Source organism: Scyliorhinus canicula, chromosome 2 (genome assembly GCF_902713615.1).
Source record: "Scyliorhinus canicula chromosome 2, sScyCan1.1, whole genome shotgun sequence".
Classification (NCBI taxonomy): domain Eukaryota; kingdom Metazoa; phylum Chordata; class Chondrichthyes; order Carcharhiniformes; family Scyliorhinidae; genus Scyliorhinus; species Scyliorhinus canicula.
This window is the reverse complement of record NC_052147.1, coordinates 60,798,448-60,820,240: the sequence shown is the minus strand read 5'-3', so window position 1 is coordinate 60,820,240 and position 21,793 is coordinate 60,798,448. Positions and strand designations below refer to the sequence as shown.

At 42.1% G+C, this 21,793-nt stretch overlaps 2 long non-coding RNA genes across 5 annotated transcripts; one reads left to right on the top strand and one right to left on the bottom strand.

Annotated features, from left to right (window-relative positions):
• Positions 1–2,065: 2,065 nt before the first annotated feature.
• Positions 2,066–7,997, bottom strand: LOC119954416. The gene is made up of 2 exons (XR_005458241.1): positions 7,707–7,997; positions 2,066–3,337 (listed from the first exon to the last, which is right to left on the bottom strand). It is a non-coding gene; the product is annotated as an uncharacterized LOC119954416 (long non-coding RNA).
• LOC119954391 lies at positions 2,939–20,411 on the top strand. 4 transcript variants are annotated; one of them, XR_005458233.1, is made up of 7 exons: positions 2,939–3,049; positions 3,187–3,358; positions 5,336–5,392; positions 9,583–9,721; positions 10,649–10,779; positions 19,063–19,149; positions 19,236–20,411. It is a non-coding gene; the product is annotated as an uncharacterized LOC119954391 (long non-coding RNA). The 4 variants fall into 4 exon arrangements; XR_005458230.1 differs by lacking the exons at positions 2,939–3,049; positions 10,649–10,779 and having other exon boundaries at positions 3,227–3,358; XR_005458236.1 differs by lacking the exons at positions 2,939–3,049; positions 10,649–10,779 and having other exon boundaries at positions 3,227–3,358; positions 9,583–9,779.
• The last annotated feature ends 1,382 nt before the right edge of the window (positions 20,412–21,793 follow it).

Genomic DNA, 21,793 nt, shown 5'->3' with positions numbered 1-21,793 from the left:
AGTGCACAATGCTCCCTCGCTGGGCGTGAACCAGACAAGCATATTTAAATCCTTGGGGGGTGGGGGCGAGGAGTGGGGGAAAGGGGTTGGAGGGGGTTGATCATGGCGTGTTTGGTGGTTGGGGGGGGGGGCACTCAAGCCCTGACATTGGTGATGGTGTTGAAGGCTGGGGTCCTTTACTGTGACTTTGAGATTGGGCTAGCCGGCATGTTGCGAAACTTGCTCCCCTCCAATATAATTCCTATGTGTGGGTGGATTGCAATCTGGATCATGCCGATCCACCCGGCATGAATCGCACCGTGTTTCTCGCCGGAGACCACACTTAGAAATGTTGTGGGAGAATTGCGCCCTCTAATTATGAGCTGGAGTTTTTTCGAGCGTTATACATTTCCTCTCTGTTGACTAGACACCTAGGTTCCACTCAAAGCAGCAGTCAATGGCCTAAGTGAGATCTGAAAATGCCATCTATTTAACGGTATATCACTTGTTTTTTTTAAATAACAAACAATTTTTCTTATTTATTTCTATGGAAGTGGAATCTATTATGTGTATAATAATAATTTTATTTTGAGTGCATAGTTTTACAGTTCATACATAGCCTTCCTTCATAATTACACAAACTAATCTGTTAATTGTAATTTATCTACTAGAGTTTAACCGATCATTTTATAAGCTTCTTAAGCTGCTCTGAACATTATTATTATAAATATAAAAAAGCATTTTTCCCAAATGATTTAGTTTTCATAGTTCAACTTACTTTATATGTTTTCCAATTAAAAGCATAATTCTATAAGGATGACATATGTTACAAGCACACCAGACTAATGAAGCATGCTGTATTAACTGACAGCTTTAGTTATTTAAACTGGGCAGAGTTTGCTACCATTAAAGTAATGTTTTACTTTGACCAGCAAACTAACATGGCTGAGTATTATCTGGAACTTAACTGTCGGAGCTCGGAGTGCACATGAAAGGTTCCGAAGGTTAATTCATGTCACGCACCAAATGAAATTTGAAAGACCCAGCTGATATTGTATGATGTCTTGTACCACTCAATCAATAGGTCAATGTTCAGTCCATTACCATAGACAGGGTTCACTTTGTGTACTGGCCGTGAGTATGTATTGTCAGCAGGATGAATCTGACACTTGAACTGTCATGCTCCCTAGAGACATGTACTTCATAAATTATGTACATTATTTGTATTCAGGCATGTTCCTATTTAAATCTTCCTATGTAGGGAATAAGTATATTTGAAATTGGATCAAAAGGCACCAAAATGTCACTACATTACATCAATTTAAGCCAAAAGAAATTTTGTGATTATACATATTCAAAAGCTTTAAAATATTTGTCATTCTAAACATGCAATGTTATACTGCTCGTGTTAGGGGGGAATATCTTTAGCAGGCAACATTTTTGAACAAGGCGTCTAGTGTTGCATATTAGGCTAAAGCATCTTTTTAGCAAAAAACTGAGCACAGGGTATTTTCTGGATTAGGGCTGGTGCTGAGATGCAGCACTTTCACAAACAGGCAGCTTATTAATTTAGACAAATTTGGGGACTGCTATTTTAAAGTGAATTTCAATGATGCAAGAGCCTAATAGTAAGGGGATTATTTGCGATGGCTTGTAACAGCTCAAAGTAACTCTAATATTACTAAGATGAATGAATTAAAATATAATATCAGTTGCATTCATACCTTTTCGAAAATATATTTATATAATGTAAACATCAAGTCATGAAAATTGTGAAAATGGTACAATCCTAGGATTGCAAGATTTTTCTTTCTGCACCCTCTCACTCAGCTAAATAAACCTTCACAAGGCAAAGTGAAATTCAGTTTATTAATAAAATGTTAGCATTAGTTTGTCATAGCAGATTAAGCAGAGAGAAGAGAAACTGCTCTTTAGCTAAAAAATATCATTCCATGTACTATCATTGGTGTAATCCTGAAGATTTAGCACAGTGGTACCAAAAGGTTTAAAAAACATAAAAACCCAACCTTTATTGAAGCCCAATAATAAACATGAGAAGGAAAATAATTTGCATTACATCATGCTACTGGTGCAACTTGTCAACACTTTATTTTACTCCTCATTAGTAACAGCATCGCAGTTTCTTTTGGCATCCAGTGCCTAATGGACGCACAAGGGAAGAATATTAAAGCAACTCCGGGGACAAACATTGGTGTAAAAACGTTAACACTCAGAGACCGTACAGAGGAAATGATGTACTGCCATTTGCAGTAAATAAGATATATGGCATTGACGGAGCAGGGGTTCCCAATGAAGTGACCTTTTTGTGTATGAGCCCACTACCTGGCAAGGAAATGCCTTTTCAATTTCCTGTCTGTGGCTATTTCTTGCACGCTGATGTAAAAGTTTGCTGAAAATGCAAATACTGGCGCATAAAATAAAAGTTTAGTCATGCTTGTCAAAATTCCACCTAACATGCATGGTATCAAATGTTTTTAACAATTATTCCTATTATCTGAGTGCCCTAAGAATGAATTCTCCTTGGCAGGGCTGTCAATGAGATGTATTAGCAATCAGACAAGTGTACTGAAGGTTATGAAAAAAATAAACAAAATATAACTAATCTTGAGAAATTCTCTAAGTTAGTGGTAGGTTTTGATATAAACTGATGGTTTTTATTGATAAATGCATAATGAAATATTTTTTCACTTACTTATTGCTTCACATTTCCTTTGATATTATATTCTTGTGAAATAAAATAACCATCTGGACATTGTATTATTTTCGCTAAATATATATTTTAGGTTATGTTATAGAGAAAAGCACCACAACATCTGGTAACTTATGAATCTGAAATGCTGATAGGAAAGAGGAAAAAAAACTAATCTGCTTTGGATAACATGGGTTAGGTAGCTTGTACTGCAGGCTGAATATTGGTCTGAGTACATCACTGCTAATCCGCAATAATTGCTCTGTAAAGATTCAAAGGAGCTATTCAAGACATGTACATGAAAAGTAACTGATCTGGATTGAATTGTGTCATTACTAGCCTATCATCAAAGGGCAGCAAGTGAGTTTTGACCAAAAGTATCATCGTCTACATAATTAATCAAATCTTTTAATGAGCCATTTTTTTTCACAGTGTAAATTATGTTAGCATTCAAATGGGGCAGACTGAATTTAGCCCTTTCCTTTTTTCATTTGTAGGATGTATACAGCACTGATAAACTCAGCAGTTATTGCTCATCCCTAATTGCCCCTAAGAAGGTAATGGTGAGATGACATCTTGGACCGTTGAGATCTGTCACAGCAGTTTTGATACAACTGAGTTGCCAAACCATTTCAGAGCACTGTGGACCTGGAATCACATTTAATTGAGGTAAAGAAAGCAGGTTTATTTTTCCAAAGGATATTAATGAACAAGTTAGACTTTTGCAACAATCCACCAGTTTCATGGTCCTCATTGTTAACTTATTATTCCAGATTAATTTATTTAACTGAATTTAAATTCCCCTCATTCCATTGTGGAATGTCGCTGGACTACTAATCCAGGAACATAACCACTGTGCTACTCTACCCTTTGAGTGACGTCCCACAAAAGAGCAAGATAAATAACCAGATAATCGGCTTTAGTGATGTAGATAAACATTGGCTCGGCCAACTTCCCTGTTACTCTTTGAATATTATCATAAGATCTCTTAAGACCCCCCTCAGAGGCAAGTCCAATGCCTCATCTAAAACACAACAGCTTTAGACAGTGCAGCAGTCCCTTAGCAGTGCGCTAAACTGTCATCTTAAAATATGTGCCCAGGTTTCTTCATTGGGGTTTAAACCCATGATCTCTGACTCAAACCCAAGAGTGCTTCACTGAAAAAAAAGGTAGCAGAAATTCTCTACTTGTATTCAAATTAATGAGGAAGAGAATGATCGCTCAATGCAATGTCATTTTTAAGTTGGGCATTGAGGTTATGAAGTGTAATCATACATATGGGGCTACATTTTATAAATGTGTGTTCAGAGTGGGAGGGTCTCGGTGGCACAGTGGTTAGCACTGCTGCCTCGCAGCATCAGGAACCCGGGGTCAATTCAGGCCTTGGGTGAATGTCTGTGTGAAGTTTGTACGTTCTCCCCTTGTCTTCATGGGTTTCCTTTGGGTGCTCCAATTTCCTCCTGAAGATCAGCAGTTGGGTGGGGTTACTGGGATAGGACAGGGGAGTGGGCCTAGCTAGGCACTTTCAGATGGTTGGTGCAGACTTGATGGGTCAAATGGATCCCTTCTGCACTGTCGTGATTCTAGAAGGTGGGTTCCACTATCTTCCCACCCACCTCTGCGCTCACCCCCATAAAACAGGGTTTGGGTGACTATCAAAATCGTTAGCCCACTTACCATATTTAAATCAAGGTTCAATTAGGTTTGTTACCAAGGTAATTGACCCCAATAATGCACTGCGGGTGGGAGTGGGTAGCCCGATTTTTAAAATAAATTTGTCAAAGGGCGGCATCGCGTTTTCTATCTTCGGGGTCTTTTTGTCTACAAAATTATGAGGGGCATAGACAGAGTGGATAGTCAGAGGCTTTTCCCCAGGGTAGAGGGGTCAATTACGAGGGGGCATAGATTTAAGGTGCGAGGGGCAAAGTTTAGAGTAGATGTACGAGGCAAGCTTTTTTTACACAGAGAGTAGTGGGTGCCTGGAACTCGCTGCTGGAGGAGGTGGTGGAAGCAGGGACGATAGTGATATTTAAGGGGCATCTTGGCAAATACGTGAATAGGATGGGAATAGCGGGATACGGACTCAGGAAGTGTAGAAGATTGTAGTTTATTCGGGCAGCATGGTCGGCACGGGCTTGGAGGGCTGAAGGGCCTGTTCCTGTGCTGTACTTTTCTTTGTTCTTTGTCTTCCCTTTTTGGATTGTGGAGCTGCTTCCTTCAGATAAAATTCTCCCTTTTATCCCTGATCAATCCGTGTCCTTCGAAGTGGCAATTTAAACTGTCTCTCAGAATTGATTCCAATAATTTGCACATTACTGAAGTCAGACTGAGCAGCTTACAATTTTCTGGCCTATCTCTCGCACCTTTTTAAAATTATGGTACAACGTTCACAGACCTCCAATCCTCTGGTACCTTGCCTGTATCTAGTGAAGACTGGAAAATGATCCTCAGAGCATCTCCTATTCCTGCCTCCCTGTTTTCATTAACAGTCTGGTATACAATCCATCTGGCCCTGGGTACCTATGTACTTATCCACATTCAAGAATGTCAGTCCCTTCAGCATTTCCTCGCTCACTATACTTACTGTATCCAGTATTTAACACTCCTCCCCTTCAACTAGAATGTCAACATCATTCTTCTTCTTAGTGAAATCACAGATGAAGTACTAATTGAGAACTCCGCCCACATCTTCAGCATCAACATGTAAGTAACCACGTATATCTCTGATAGATCCTACCCTTTTCTTAGTTATTATCTTGATCTTAATGTGCTGGTAACATCTTTGGGTTTTCTTTGATTTTACCTGCCAACATTTTTTCCCTTTGCTTTCCTCATTTCCTTTTATACTTCACCCCTGTACTTTCTGTTCTCCTCCAGGCTTTCTTCAGTATTACGCTTTCTGCGAATGTCATAAGATTTCTTTTCTTGCTTTATCTTACCTTGTATGCTTCTGGATAACCAGGGGCCTCCAGATTTGGCAGTACCACACTTATTCTTTGTGAGGACATGTCTACACTGAGCCCAGAGACTCTTGCTTTTGAATGCCTCAATGAATCTATTTAGTTTTACCTGTCTCCCCGGAAACCTGACAGACGAAGTATCTGTTCATTTTAACCACTTGTCTATGTTCGGTGATGACAGCAATAGACTGATGGTCATTGGCAAGGAATGTTTAATCACTAATGATGTAGTGTAACAATTTAAATTTTCTACACCAGTCCAAGGGGGTTGCAGGGACGACTCTTCATCTGACCCGAAGCAGTGTAAAGCTGAATATGTGTCCATTATTCTTGGCAACATAGTGTATCCTTGATGACCCCAATCATCAGCCAGGCTTGGATTGGATTTCTGGCCTTAGCCCTCACTGATGTAACTTTTCCTGGTTCTGATATCCTGTGCATAACCCCTACCCATATCTAGCTCATCGTGGTCGGAGAGCTTCAAGCTAAACCTTAACTCCCTTCCGAAACTTCTTCATCCATTCAGTGCCCTTGCTGTCTTTAAACCCTCCTCATAATGATTCTTTTCAAGCACATTTTTATCACTGACTCATCTAATTCTAACACTTTAACATTCCATTTTCTCTTAAGGAAACACCAAGGCAACATTTTATTATATTTCAAAGACACAATACAAGTTGTGCTAATTAGTCTAATGGTATTTAATATTTTGAGGAGCACAGAAGAATTTGTAACCTAAGAGTGACCTGAAGAAGGATTTTGTGTTTCTACTTTGTGGTTGGTGCCAATTGTGACTTGATGGGTAACGCTTTTGCTTGTGAAGCAGAAGGCTATGGATCCAAGTTGCACTAAAGAGACTTGACATTCAGGCATACATTCCAGTGCACTACCGAAGGAGTGTTGCACTGTCGGAGATACTGTCTTCCTGTGAGACCCCAAGCTACAGCGACGTTCGCCTTCTTAAGTGAATGTAAATGATCCCTTACCACTATTCGAAGAAGACAGAGAGCTCTTTAACAGTCTCTTTGCCTGTATTGATCACTCAGTCTCCAGAACGGAGATACCAGCTCATTGTTTGTTCAAACTTGCTGTGCATAAATTGCCTATCATGTTTCCAACATACAATCATAGAATCCCTACACTACAGAAAGCAGCCTTTGGCCCATCGAGTCTGCACCGGCCCTTTGAAAGACCACCCTACCTAGGCCTAATCCCCAGCCCTGTAACGTCACTCTAAGGGTCAATTTAGCATGGCCAATCCACCGAACCTGCACATCTTTGGACTGTGGGAAGAAACCGGAGCACCCAGAGCAAACCCACGCAGACACGGGGAGATAGTGCAAACTCCACACAGAAAGTCACCCAAGGTGGGAATCAAACCCGGGTCCCTGGCTCTGTGAGGCAGCAATGCTAACCACTGTGCCAACGTGCCGCCCCCATTACAAATGACTACACTTTAAAATTGCTTCATTAGCTGAAATCCTGGGGTCATGGAGGGTGCTACTCAAATGCAAGTGATTTTTTTTCTCTCTCAAAAATCAGTTTGCCAGCAGCATCTATATTCTGTGTCACTCCAGTGGGGACAGCAGAGGGAGCCAAGCCAGAGGTGTGCCTCCCACTTGTAAATACTTGCCATGTTTGGAATGAGCTTTTTAACACTTTTCATAACCTACAGAGATGCATAATAATGGAGCAGTCCATTCCAGGGCACAGGGGAATTGGCATTGACTATCTCATTCCACTAAAAGCTATATTGTTACCAAACCCTTGTGCTGGCGATAGAGAAGTCAGTGGCATTAATAACCTCAGTTCGCAACTGAGACCGTTTGCGTGAAAGTGAATAAAGAGGAAAAGGGAAAATAAGTTTCAACGTTTCTCACAAAAGATTATGCAATGGAAAAATATTTCTGCATAACACACTTCTCACGTGACCCCATAACCCCAGTTGTTCATTGACTATCAGGAAAAATAGGCGCCTCCTGCATTTCTCACACTGAAGGCACTTTGCAAATGTAAATATAAGCATTTTAACTTTGTTTTGTGTATTTAAAACTAACCCACATCCTCGGAATCTGCCCCTCAGTGTAAGTATTCTGCCGCTGACTTTGATTTCACTGGCTGTCGACATTTGGCACTGTGTAATACATCAAACAGACGCCATCACCATTGTCATGTTCCTGATTAATCCCGGCTCAGAATTCAGTTTCCAATGGTGAAGTGAGTGGAACCGCCCCGTCTACATTTTAAGCTCTCAGCTGTGCACCTCTGCAGCCACTCAGTAATTTTCCTCTCTCTTTTGATCCCTGAGCTACAGAGGAATGCCGGGAGGCAATTATAGTAAACAAGTTTAACACTAACATTGTACATATTTCCTATATCCAAGTAAAGAACGATCAATAATGAAGTGAGTTGGCCCTCTTTCCTCTCCCTCACTTCCTTTCTCCATTTTATTCTCATTTCCGCCACAGCCCTGTTATAGATGTTTAAGCCATTTGCACAGGAGTGGAGAGCGTTACTGAATTTTTGGGTATTGTAGCTGCTTGCTTTTCCCGTCATAAGGCGGGATCTGTGAATTTTCTTTCCGGTTAACATTTACTGACACTGGATCATTTGATCGTACCTTGTCATTGAGATGAGGGCAGTCAGTTTGATGAAGTAAAAAAAAAGGGCTGCTTTGTAGCAAATGTGATGCAAAGATCATCTGTATTAGTTTCAGGTCTGTTTTGGGGTTTATACTGCAGCTCCGCTGAATTTTCAGCAGGTTGAGGCCTTTATGCCAGAAGTAGCATCACGGAATGCTGGATGAGTTTGAAGTATGCAGTTTGGGAAGGTTTTCATGGTACAGATTAGCATGCAGTAATACTAGTTTCATTCTAGCATGAAGGCACCAGTGTAAACAGGGTACACTTTTCATCTCTCATCAGGCCTGCACCACCTCTTTATCCCACAGGATGGCACAATCCATTCAACTACTTAACTCTTCCAGCACTGATAGAATTTTCCAGGTTCAGAACATAAAGATCCTTAGTTTTCGCATTGCATCGGCAAGCAATGTATTTTTGTAGTTCCATGTATTTCCGTTTGCAATACCCTCGTGATTAAGCAAAATACTTTTCGGGATTTGACCTTTTTTAAATTTGCCTTTGCTCTGGCGGGGTTGAAGGGTTAACAAATTACTTTCAATCGCTGTTTCAAAATATAGAGCAGATGTGAAAACGAGGAAAACAAACAGCCCCCTCGAAAAAGAAAGGCGTAAGCCTAGTCAGGAGGGAAAATCTTCTCTGCTGTGCTGAGTTGATGCTCTGGGGCTATCCATTACCACCATGGCGACAGTTTATGGGAGTTATAAAGAAGGTTCCCCATAGCACTAAAATCTAAAGTTCATTAAATCATAAAACTCATATTAAAACTGTTAACCTGATTTATTTCATTCTTTCGAGCTTTGGGAAAATATGTCCACATAATAAGCTGTATATACACGAGAAAGCTATTTCCTTATAATTCTACTTAATTGGATTAATATTAGTGAAATAAATCTTAGCATATTTTACTGAATAAAAATAAGTGAAATTTGTGATTGGAAACTATATTAATCCATATTAGTCCATGCCTAATTAATCTTCACTAATGCCTTAAATGAGCGCATTTCTTAAACAATAGGGTAATACTTACCCCAAGCTCAAATGCAGCTGTGATCAGTTCCCCTGTTAAAATCATGAATGTTAATACCAATGATTACTCCTCTGAAAAGGCAGTTCTCCAAAGGTTTAATATCCAAATACTTGCAATGCATTTTTACTTTGGTGGATAAGACTACAAGTAATCTGCTGGGATTTAGCAGCAGGAAATGTTTCAAATGTGTTGTTTCTTTTCAAGAGAACATTTAAAGGGCTAACACAAACTAAGCCTGTGCTTTCCTCTATTTAAATCTAGGTACGTTTATAAGGGATACAGCTGTTTTTTCAGCCTGAGAATTTTTTTCCAACTTTGATTCCACTTCTGAGGGTTGCAGTGTCTTATCAGCCCACTCTACTGAAACTGGGAGATCCGGACAAAGGCTGGTTACCGTGCCGTAAGATTGCTCTACCTGTGCACTCTGTGGATACATGTTCAGGCGTCTTTTTCTTTTGGTCAGGGTGATTAAAAACTCACATCTTCTCGCACAAAACTAGAATCAAAGCTGTTTCTGAATCCTTGTTAACGCTCGGACTGTAGATGGTGCTGTTGTCGAATAATCACTGTTCTACAGATTTGCAGGCCATCTTCATACTTTATACAGGACATCGGCAGCAAACTCAGGCTCTTAATTAAGTCAATAGGTCGGATTTTAAATATATAATATATGTTTATTGAAGCATTTTTCATAATAGTCAATACAACTCGAAACAATCAAACAGGAAAAAAGGCAAAACATTACAATAAAAAAGGAAAAACAACACACAATAACTAATTAACTAAAATACAAGAACTAACCTAAACCCCCTAATAACTGATGGTGACTAAGTCCTTAAAAAAGGAAATAAATGGTTTCCATCTGAGATAGAACCTCTCCACCGACCCCAGGTGTGAACTTGACCTTCTTCAGATGCAGAAATGATGTTAGGTCTCCCTGCCAAGTAGAGGCAATAGGTGGAGTGGGGGAACCTTGAATCAATCAATGTTCGTCTCCGGGCCACCAGCCCTACCCCAGACATGTTTCACCGCCGAATCCGACACAAATGGGCCTGATTTTAACACATTCAAAGCCCACTCACTTAAACAGAGTTAAAATTAGGCCAAAATGGTGCAGAGATAGATTCTCCACAATTTAATTTGTAATTGAGGAAACACAAGATACAGAAAGAGATCATCAGATGGCAGAATCACAGAATCACTATTAATAGTTTGAATCCCACTGATGTTGTGGAATGTGACTTAATGTTGTCATTGGTTTGAGGTAAATTGCATGTTTATCTCCTTATTTGAGAAGGAATTAGAACTGGACCTTTTTGTTGCATAGTTTCTTTGTGAATGTATATACAAAATTAACAAAACGTGAATGATGCAAGCAGATAAGGGGACATTATGGAAGCTGAACTGAAGATATCGATGAGGGCTAGCTCGCAGATCCCAGCAAGAGAGGCAACAAAGGTAGGGGCTGTGTTTGATAGGTGGGCTGGACGTTAAAAGGGGAAATGACCATTTGATATAGGAGCGGAATTAGGCCATTTGGCCCATCGAGTCTGCTCTGTCATTTGATCATGACTGATATGCTTTCATCAAAATTCTTCTCTCTGATATGCCTTCTCCCTGTAACCCCCGACCCCCTTATTAATCATAAACCTATCTATCTCTGTCTTAAAGACCCGCAGCGACCTGACCTCCAGAGCCTTCGGTGGCAATGAGTTCCACAAATTTACCACCTTCTGCCTGAAGAAATTCCTCCTCATCTAATTTTTATGGGCTTGTCCCTCCAGTCTAAGGCTGCGCCCTCGGGTTCTAGCTGCTCTTAGTAGTGGAGACATCTTTTCCACATCCACTCTACCTAGACATCTCAGTATTTTGTAAGTTTCAATGAGATCCCCCCTCATCCTTCCAAACTCCATTGAGTACAGACCCACAGTCCTCAACTGCTCCTCATATGATAAGCCCTTAATTCCCAGCATCATTCTTGTGAACCTCCTCTGGATTCCCTCCAAGGCCAGCACATCCTTCCTTAGGTACAGGGCCCAAAACTGCTCACAGTATTCCAAATGGGGTCTGACTACAGAGCCTTATACAGCCTCAGCAGTACGTCCCTGCTCTTGTATTCTCACCCTCTTGACATGAATGCTAACATGCATTTGTTTTCCTAACTGCCAAATGAACCTGCATATTAACCTTAAGAGAACTCTGAAGTAGGACTCCTAAGTCACTTTGTGCTTCAGATTTCCAAAGCCTTTCTCCATTTAGAAAATAGTCTGTGCCTCTATTTTACCTACCAAAGTGCATAACCTTACACTTTTCCACATTGTATTCCGTCTGCCACTTTTTTCCCACTCTCCTAGTCTGGCCAAGTCCTTCTGGAACCTCACCACTTCCTCAACACTATCTGTCCCTCTACAAATCTTTGTATCATCTGCAAACTTAGCAACAATTCCCTCAGTTCATTCTTCCAGATTGTTAATGTATATCAGTATGACAGTAGGGAGGTTCCTCCGATGTGCACAGGAGAACCTCCAATGGGAGGTCCATCACACAAACCTGCCTCCCATCCATTGACTCCATCTACACCTCCTGCTGCCTGAGGAAAGCGGGCAGCATAATCAAAGAGCCCTCCCACCCGACTTATTCACTCTTCCAACTTCTTCCATCGGGTAGGAGAACACGCGCGAACAGACTCAAAAACAACTTCTTCCCCGCTGTTACCAGACTCCTAAATGACCCTCTTATGGACTGACCTCATTAACACTACACCCTGTATGCTTCATCTGATGCCGGTGCTTATGTAGTTACATTGTATACCTTGTGTTGCCCTATTATGTATTTTCTTTTATTCCCTTTTCTTCCCATGTACTTAATGGTCTGTTGAGCTGCTCGCAGAAAAATACTTTTCACTGTACCTCAGTACATGTGACAATAAACAAATCCAATCCAATCCAATCCAATCCAATCCTCTCCTCCTTGTGTGACACCAGCTCTCCCAGTGAAAAGCTGCTGGGCTATCAGCTAGGCATGGGCTTCCCCCTGCCATAAGTAAAGTAGCGGGGGGAGGAGGGGGGGGGGGGGGGCGGGGAGTGAGGCACTTAGGTAGTCATTTATTGTCCTCTTAAGGGCTGTGATGATATGTCTGTGAATAAGATTGTATGCAGTTGGTAATGCGACCTCCAACCAGCTGGTGACATCAGACCTTGGTTGCGTTATGTGGCAGACTCACCAGAAGGTTGTAAGCATACACCAGAACAGTCGTACATAAGGGGAGAATCTATGTAACTCAGTCAGTAACTTAGTCTGTATAGCATTCTGATTGTTACCTTACCATGTGTTAATCAATAAATCATCATTCTAGTTAAGTCACCAGCAGTTCTGTATGAATCATTGCAAAGACAATCCTACAGAACACAACAAGGGCCATAATAGGCCAAGGGCAAACAGTACTGCCAATGTCTTCACCATCTGACCACACCCCTGTAAAATGAGAGACAGGTTGGGGGCAAGCAGGAAGGCTGTGGGAAAGCCAAATCCTGCATTATATGAGACGTCTGCCCTCAAACACGCCAGCGAAGAACCTTAAAATCCAGCCCTGGGCCTCTGAGGTTTGTGGGATGATAGTGGTCAGTTGGATTGGGATGCCCATTGAAAATGTAACTTGCATTTTAAGCTGCCAGAAAGTGGGCCCGTTTGTAGCCTTCTTTGCCCTTGACAAAACTGAAGGTTGGGCTGCCACGCCCCGCCCCTTTTTAACACTCTATTGGATTCAGTTGAGAATAATATTGGATGAGATATAAAGCTTGCATTCCATCAAATTCAGTGAGGTTCCCACCTGGCAAGCTGGTTTAAAATGAACCTCAGTATGTCAGCGGTTTAAAGACTAAAGTCTAGGGGTATTTCTTGAAGAAAAGTCATCAACTTAGAGACCAAACGGGCTCTTTGAAGTGGACTACACAAGGCGTGGGTTTCTCAAGCAAGCACAATGTGATACCTGTTGCTCGTTATGCTTTCCCTTAATTTGCTCTGTTTTAATTACCTTTGCTCAAGAGTCGTCAGGTATCTTTCTGATACCACCACAGGGTTCAAAGCCAAGTACTGATCAATAACTCGATACACCAGTTAGTAAGTTTGAAATCAATACACATTTATTTACACACACAGTCAATTATTATTCATGCATAAACTCTATTCGCTAAACTACAACTACTACTAAAGCCTATACTTAGCTTCGAGTGGCCCACTCAGTCAGAGGAACAATGGCCGTTGTCTGGTTCTGATATTGCTGGCTTCAAACTGGGATAGGATAGTAGCTAGGAGCGCCTATCTCGTAGCATGCGTTGGCCTTAGACTTACTTGGTTGGTGCTTGGCAGGCCTCCCGTCGCTGAGAGCCAAAAGCCAAGGTGAAGGTGAAGAGGTCTTCCACGAGCTTCCAAGAGAGCGAACTGAACTTGGGGACTCTATTTTATATTCCCCGAGGGTTCGCGCCCTTCTGGGCGGACCCCGGACTTGGTCCCAATTAATTGGACCATGTCCCAATCGTTCGTATTGATTTCTCCAATACTGGAGTTGTTCCCTGATCGTTGGGCGGGCCCTATGTGGCCGTTGGCCTGCTTTTGTTTTAACTCCCACTGGCGCCGGGGAGTCTGTCCTGGTCTTGATTGTTTCAATGTTTCTTTTTGTCCCTGGAGATAGCTCATTAATATGGTAATGGCTATTAGTTTCAGTTCTGTCTGTGTTCTGCAAATCTTAATACACAGGAAACCTTGCACCTGCATGTTTTCTCTGGTGTTGTCCGTTTTTCCCTGCACTCCTTGCGAGTGTCCATTTTGGAATCGGGACGTGGCCACCCCAGGTGGCTACAACCCAAGTGTGAATTGTTAGTGTAAAGATGTACTGTTGCCATTAATTGACCTTCCATTCAGCACTGAGGAGGGAAAAGCAATGTTCAGCCAGACTGTATGATTTAATTGGGCCATTTCAATCTTTGGCACATAGCCGTCTAGGCTCACTGCCTTATTGTAATTGCTGTCAAGCCCAGGTCTCTTGAAGAGTCTGCTTGCTGCAGACAAACTGTACATGCCAACCTGGCACTCTGAGGCAGCTTGCTGGAGAGAGAGGGTGGGACACTGGGACACTGCCTGGGTTACTGTGTGCAGCAACACTACACCTCCTGACACCACAAAAATAAAAAAGTTAAACTTTCCTTTAGGCCGTTTTTAGGCAGCCTAATTCCTTTAGTGCGCCCACTGGTCAAATTGCTGAACTCTTAGTTTTACTTTAAAGTTGCAATCCTGATCCTTGGATAGATTTTCCACTGTGGACACAATCCAGAAGAAATTGTGCCCAAATATTTGAAGTGTTTTATCTCTTGAGATTCTGCTGAAGCTCATTTGCATATCGACACATGGCAACTTTGCCACAAACCAGCATAATTGGGCAGCATTCTAAAACGTAACATTTTTTCAAAATAAAATTTTGTTTAAAAAATGTTTCTTGCTATATTTAATGTGGTGGCTTTTATTAACACAGCTTTAATTGGGTTTATGCCAAAACATATACATTTTTAAAATCACAGTGTTGTTCCCCCACCTGCAAATAGCTCAATTATAAATTCATTTTAAAATTACTTTTATAAAATATAGAAATTTATTATCCTGTTATATAGGGGCAGAATCTCGTTCCTTCGGAAATTAAAATAAAAACATTTTAAAACATAATTGTTAGCATTCCTGCAACCTCTCAACATTTTGTGAACTTGAAAACATATAACTGAATGGAGTGAGTAAAGTTTCTCTGTGGTGAATGTATAATCCTTAATTCACACTGTGTATCATTGTGTCCTTGTGGGCTCTGTCTGTGAGCCGTTGCACGGCTCTGCCCACAGGGGGAGATGAGGAGCTTGTACAGGGCTCCACCCTTGGCTCCGCCCATGGCCCAGCCCATGACCCCTCACACTAACGGAAGTATAAAGTGCTGCGGTCTTATGAGTCTACCCTCAGTTCTTCTGGTCGCAGGCAGGCTCAGTTGTAAGTCTATTAAAGCCACAGTTTACTTCCTCACGTGTCTCAAGTGAATTGATGGTCACATCATTCTCAAATGGAAATTAATTCATCCTGGGGAGGTAGCCAGTCTTGTGTGCGATTTTCTTTTAAAGCCAGCAAAAAGGATTGTGGAAAAAACAAAATGTGCTGAATGCAATTTTTATTTAAAATGCCACGATCTATCGCTTTGGTTCCACTGATATCAGTCAAGCTCCAGGTCCCTGTGTATAAGATCCCAATTTACACATAAAAGTGGCTTCCCACATGAAACAGGCAGGCTCCCTTTATGACTAATCCTACAGAGCAATGGTTGGAGTGCCAATGTCAATGGGGTGACAAGTGAACCAACATCAGATTTAGACTGATACCATTCCATTTATGCTGAGATAAGGTTGTTAAGTTCACTCTCTATGCACCTATGAAAGATGCAGTCATTCATTTCCTTTCATTGAAGTTCAATTTCAAAGGAATTGGAATATATTTCTGTATGAAGACTGTGGGTGTAAATTAATGGCCACACTGCTCCTGAAAAGCAGCTTGCTGTTGTGCAGCGTAGCCGATAAAAGTCGGGAGGCCCTGCTCCTGGGATCCACCTGGCTTGCAACGCCTTGAGAGATCTAACGTGATCTCCCGAGATGTTGTGATGTGAATTCCGCCCATTGTGGGTGGGATCAATTTTAGCAAATCTACATATTAAAGCGATACAGCTACTCTCACTTTAACGTGCAGATTCCTGAGTTACCTGAGGCGTAGGGTCAATCTCACTTGCCTTGGAGACCTTGGGCGAGTGCTGTTCAGTACTGGTCTCCTGAAATGGGGACCAGATGGCACGGCACTTGTGAGAGTCTCCCAGGGAATCGGAGGCTCCCAGGTACATGCCCTTTGAGCAGAATGGCACCCATGCATGGCTGATACCACCTTGGCACCCTGGCACTGTCAGCATTGCACCCTGGCACTGCCACCTGGGTGTTAGCCTAGCACAGCCCAGGTGGCACTGCCAACTGGCAGGGACACTGCCTGGGTGGCAGGTTGGCACTGCCATTTTCTAATTTTACGTGGGTGTGATGGGGTCGGGTTGCCCTGCACAGGTGTGTGGGGGTGGCTGGAGCCACAATTTGAATCCAGGTCTTCCTGGTTGTCGCAGGTGGGTTACACTGACCAGTGGGGTAAAGGACTGGTCTCCCCATCTGGATCTCTTCCACCCAAACTGGAAGGTTCTAATCAGAAAAAGTGTGGGGCAGTTGGACCCATCCCTTGCCTCAGATCTCCTCCTTGTGACATTCTATAATTAAAAATGTAAGATGAGCCATTCAGTTTATAATGCCCTCATTCACTTTTGTGCACATATATACACTGACCATTTTCACCACACCATCAACAGCCACTGTTAATGATGTGCTGGAGCAAATGTCTCTGTACAAATGCTTGGTGTGACACCAGAGTAGCATGTCACGGCCACTCTCAGCCTAACTGGTTTCCTCCCTTAATCATACTGTTATACCCTGACAGTGTGCAGTTGTGAGAGACCTGTTCAAAGGTCAACTGTGTGAGTGCATCCTGATAGATGGGTGGCAAAAAGGCAAGTGGATGGGATAATCAGCATGGCGGTGTTCATCATTCATCCATCCACATGTCCTGGCATCTAACTACATGGCTGCAGAATATCTGTACCAGATAGTGGGTGAGTCCTGAGAATTCACTCCATACGTTTGATGGTTCAGTTGCGTACACTTTAATTTGGCAGCAACAATGACAATTCTTCCACAGGGAAAGCCCATGATGGGCCATCTATTCTAGGGTCAGCTAACAGATGAACCACATGTACAGCTTTGACACTCACCTGACGAGGCAATGATGTCTGCTCCAAGCCGAAAGGAGTCCACTTCTCAAATGGACTTTTCAAAGGCCCAATTTCTATCCGTGTCACGCCAGACCCATCTCTGACCACCCACTACTTCAGGTGTCATTCATCAGGACTGAAATGTAGAGGTTTGGGCACACGTTTATCGAGGTTAGGTTCGCTGAGCCAGGAACTCTTGGTGCAGCCGGGACAGGAGTGAAAAGGGAAAGCATGTTAGTGACGTGATAGACTCCGGCATTCATGTCCAGAGTGCTATACGAGTGCACTGTTTTGTTGCTATCACTTACCTGGGTAATGGGCAACCAATTGTATTCTCTGGAGTTCAGGAGTTGTGAGTTACATTTGTAGGAGTGGGAAGTTATGTTACATCAAAGAAAGCATGAAATGCAAAAACCCAAAGGCACTGATTGTTTCAATGTCCAAATCCTGCAATTTGGAGGGTCCTGCAGTATAAAATGCAGAATAAAAGCTTCGCTCTTAACATTTTGGTGCATACACAGCAGTAAGGATTAGAAGGGCAGCAGGGTAGCTTGGTGGTTAGCATAAATGCTTCACAGCTCCAGGGTCCCAGGTTCGATTCCCGGCTGGGTCACTGTCTGTGTGGAGTCTGCACGTCCTCCCCCTGTGTGCGTGGTTTCCTCCGGGTGCTCCGGTTTCCTCCCACAGTCCAAAGATGTGCGGGTTAGGTGGATTGGCCATGCTAAATTGCCCGTAGTGTCCTAATAAAAGTAAGGTTAAGGGGGGGTTGTTGGGTTACGGGTATAGGGTGGATACGTGGGTTTGAGTAGGGTGATCATGGCTCGGCACAACATCGAGGGCCGAAGGGCCTGTTCTGTGCTGTACTGTTCTATGTTCTATGTTCTATGTTAGTCAACAAGCCATGATGAATCGTGGCACAGTCTCTGGCAAGCCCTGGAGGGCTCGTCCAAAGTGATTGAGGCAGGAGAAGAATTGTTTCAGCATCCTAATCCATTTCAAACATTTTTGCCCGGGACCCATTTTTGGCAACCGGCTATCCTTCGGACACCATGCCGGCCGACCTTCACAACTTACACCACCCGAACTTCACAGCCTATTTTCACTTACCTTTAATGTGACAGGTGAGCCTGCTTGGTCCTCACGATCTCACTTATACTGTCATTCAACATTACAATTTTGCTGAGGACTTCAGCTGATGATTTAAGATCTCACTGCATCCGTTGAAAAAAATCAAGAGGTTTGTCCTCGAACCCGCCATGCTTAGTCTTCATGTGCCTTTGAGGTTTTGAGGGTTTTAATCTTCATTTTCCAGTACTTTCCTGCATATAACACACACACACACTTTGCACTGGCACAATGAATAAACCCATATCTCAGGAAAACATCTTTATACTGCTTTGTTCTTATTCTACTTTTCTCTAAACAATAGCACAGCAAGAATCCCTGTATTTGCTAACTTTATTTCTCAGTGGCTTTTGACCTGTAATCGGCTTTGATAGAGAAGGTGTAAGTTAGTAGTTAAAGTGTTTCCTTTTATTTAAAAAATTGTTTAACTGTTAATTGAAATTTTGTATTTGTGATGTTTCGTGGTTAATACTGTGTTAATAATAAAGTTTGTTTTAATATATCAACAAATATCCCCACTTCTAATCTTATGATGGGGCAAAGATCAAGGATGAAGTAGCTTACGGTGGTTGGACCTCAGACACTACCCTAAGGAACTCCTGTAGCATTACATTGAGGCTGAGATGAGTGGCATCCAATGCCCACAACTATTCTCCTTCGTGTTTGGTATGATTACAGTGTTATGACTGCTGGACTTTATAAAATGGTTAATTTTTAAACTGTCTTCTTTGATTCAGGGTAAAATAGAAGTTTGGATTTGGGTAAGACCTCCTATGAAGTCTTCCCAGACACAAGGCCAGATCACCGGAGTGCCATGAGTACAGGTGCCCAAGTCAAAATTTATTGGAAATGAGGTGTAAGTTTTAACACTGGACAAAATATGAGGCAACTTTTCTTTTCTGCATTACAGACTCACAGACTCCCATGGTCAGTCAGAGGCTTGGGGAAGAAGACCCAAAGAAGGTGCGGCTATAGCAGGCGAAAACATATGCCTGCCATGTCAAGCAGAAGAGAAGAATGTTTTTGTGTTATCCTTCAAGCAGAATGCTTTTTTAAAACTTTAAAGTAATTGATTCTATTTTTTTCCCATTAAGCGGCAATTTAGTGTGGCCAATTCACCTACCCTGCACATCTTTGTGTTGTGGTCGTGAAACTCACACAGACATGGGGCCGGGATTGAACCCAGGCCCTCGGTTCATGAGGCAGCAGTTCTAACCATTGCGCCGCTGTGCCACCCTAACCTTCAAGCAGAATGCTGGTGAGGAAATGAAGCTTGTGGAGAGATAAAGACCAAGGCCTTCGATGGCCTGGGTGACCATCTGAAAGAAATCACCCTTTTATCAGAGGTAAAAAGGTTTAGAGGAAGAAATTATTTAAAGAAATAATATTAACTAAAATTTAAAGTCATATATTAACCATAACAGTAAGGAAAGCTGACTGCTTGGGAAAAGATCAGATAAGCAGATTTGTAAGTTGTTTTTTCAGACTGTTAGAGTCTGCGCAAGGTCATGTTGCAAAAAGACCCTTTGTCTGACAAAGAACTTGGATGAAATCCTAGTTTTGTTTCGATGGTCACGACCAGTCAGCACATAGTGCTAATTGGTGAGAAAGGTTTTCTTTGAGTAGAAAAATACAGAAATTGCACCAGGCTTTTATCTCTTAATTTGACAGACAGACATTTGCTCGAATTGAATGAACTATAAATTATTTAAACCCAATCATAGCCAAAAAGGGGACAGAACTTTAAAGCTTTCAAGAGTTCAATTGTCGGGATGAGACCTCACCTCTTTTTCTATTCTCACCTAATTTCTGAAACCTATTGCTAGCTTTGCAAACCACCATTTTCTTTTGTTTCATTTTTGTATTGTAAATTTTGATTCGGAGCTGAATTACCACGAACTATAATTGTATTTTAAATTCAATTCAACTTGTCTGTATTTGCTAAGAACCAACAGTCGATACATCTGACTAGCTTACCGCAGGGCTAGTCGGACCTTCCTACATTCTGTACTTTTATGAAAATTGAAGCTTACCAGTAGACACTACCAGCTGACAAAATAAAAGTTGCAAATCGCTTTTAACGCAAGAAGCCCAGTCTTGAATTTCTGTTATTTGGTATATGATACGGCGTTACAGGTAGTCGAATAGACACAGAGATCCCACACCATCCCAGATGCCATTATGCCTGGTCCATGTTTGTGTGGACCAGTGCTAAATAGCTCCATGGCAGGGTCTCCGAGGTGTGGGCATTCGATCACAGGCCTTGGGAGAATCCGGCGTAGACATATTTAAGTGAGCCTAACTGCAGACTTAAATATGCAAATCTGGATCCTGCCCCGAGTCAGGCGAGACAAGGTCATTCTGTCAGGCCCTCCATTTTTACTGAGAGTGTGGTTTAATGTATAAACATGGCATGGGGTTTACATTTGTATAAAGAGGTTAGCAGGGAATATCTTTTGTGTAGTTTAGTGCATTAGTTACCTACTAAGTAATGTTTAAGTTGATGTTGATTTTAGTTTGTTTCAGTAAAATTCTTAAAATTTGAAAGCTTGTCAGGTTTCTTTGCTTTGGGAAATTCACACATGTTTTTAAGTTAACAAGAAAGGAGCAGTCACTTTATTGGGAGTTTTCTATAGACCCCCCCAGTAGCAGCAGAGAGATGGAGGAACAGATTGGGCAGCAGATCTTGGAAAGTGCAGAAGTAACAGAGTTATTGTCATTGGTGACTTCATCATCCCTAATATTGACTGGAACCTCCTTACTTCAAATGGTTTGGATGGAACAGATTTTTTCAGGTGTGTACAGGAAGGATTCCTGACACAATGTGTAGATAGGCCATCTCGGGGCGAGGCCATATCGGACTTGGTGCTCGGCAACGAACCAGGCCACGTGTCAGATGTCTCGGTGGGAGAGCATTTCGGTGACAGTGACCACAACTCCTTGACCTTTACCATAGTCATGGAGAGGGATAGGAACAGACAGTATGGGAAGGTATTTAATGGGGGGAGGGGAAATTAGACTGCTGTTAGACAGGAATCGAGGAGCATAAAGTGGGAACAGTTGTTCTTAGGGAAATGCACAACAGTAATGTGGGGATTGTTTAAGGAGCACTTTCTGCGAGTGCTGGATAGATTTTTCCCACTGAGACGAGGAAGGAATGGTAAGGTGAAGGAGCCTTAGATGACAAGAGAAGTGGAGCTTCTAGTCAAAAGGAAGAAGGAAGCTGACTTAAAGTTGAGGAAGCAAGGATCTGGCACGGCTCTAGAGGATTGCAAGGTAGCCAGGAACAACTCAAAAATGGACTTAGGAGAGCTACAATTGGGCATAAAAAAGCCCTGGCAGGAAGGATTAGGGAAAACCCCAAGGCGTTCTACACTTACGTGAGAAATAAGAGGATGATCAGAGTGAGAGTAGGGCTGATCAGGGATAGTGGAGGGAACTTGTGCCTAGAGTCTGAGGAGATGGGGG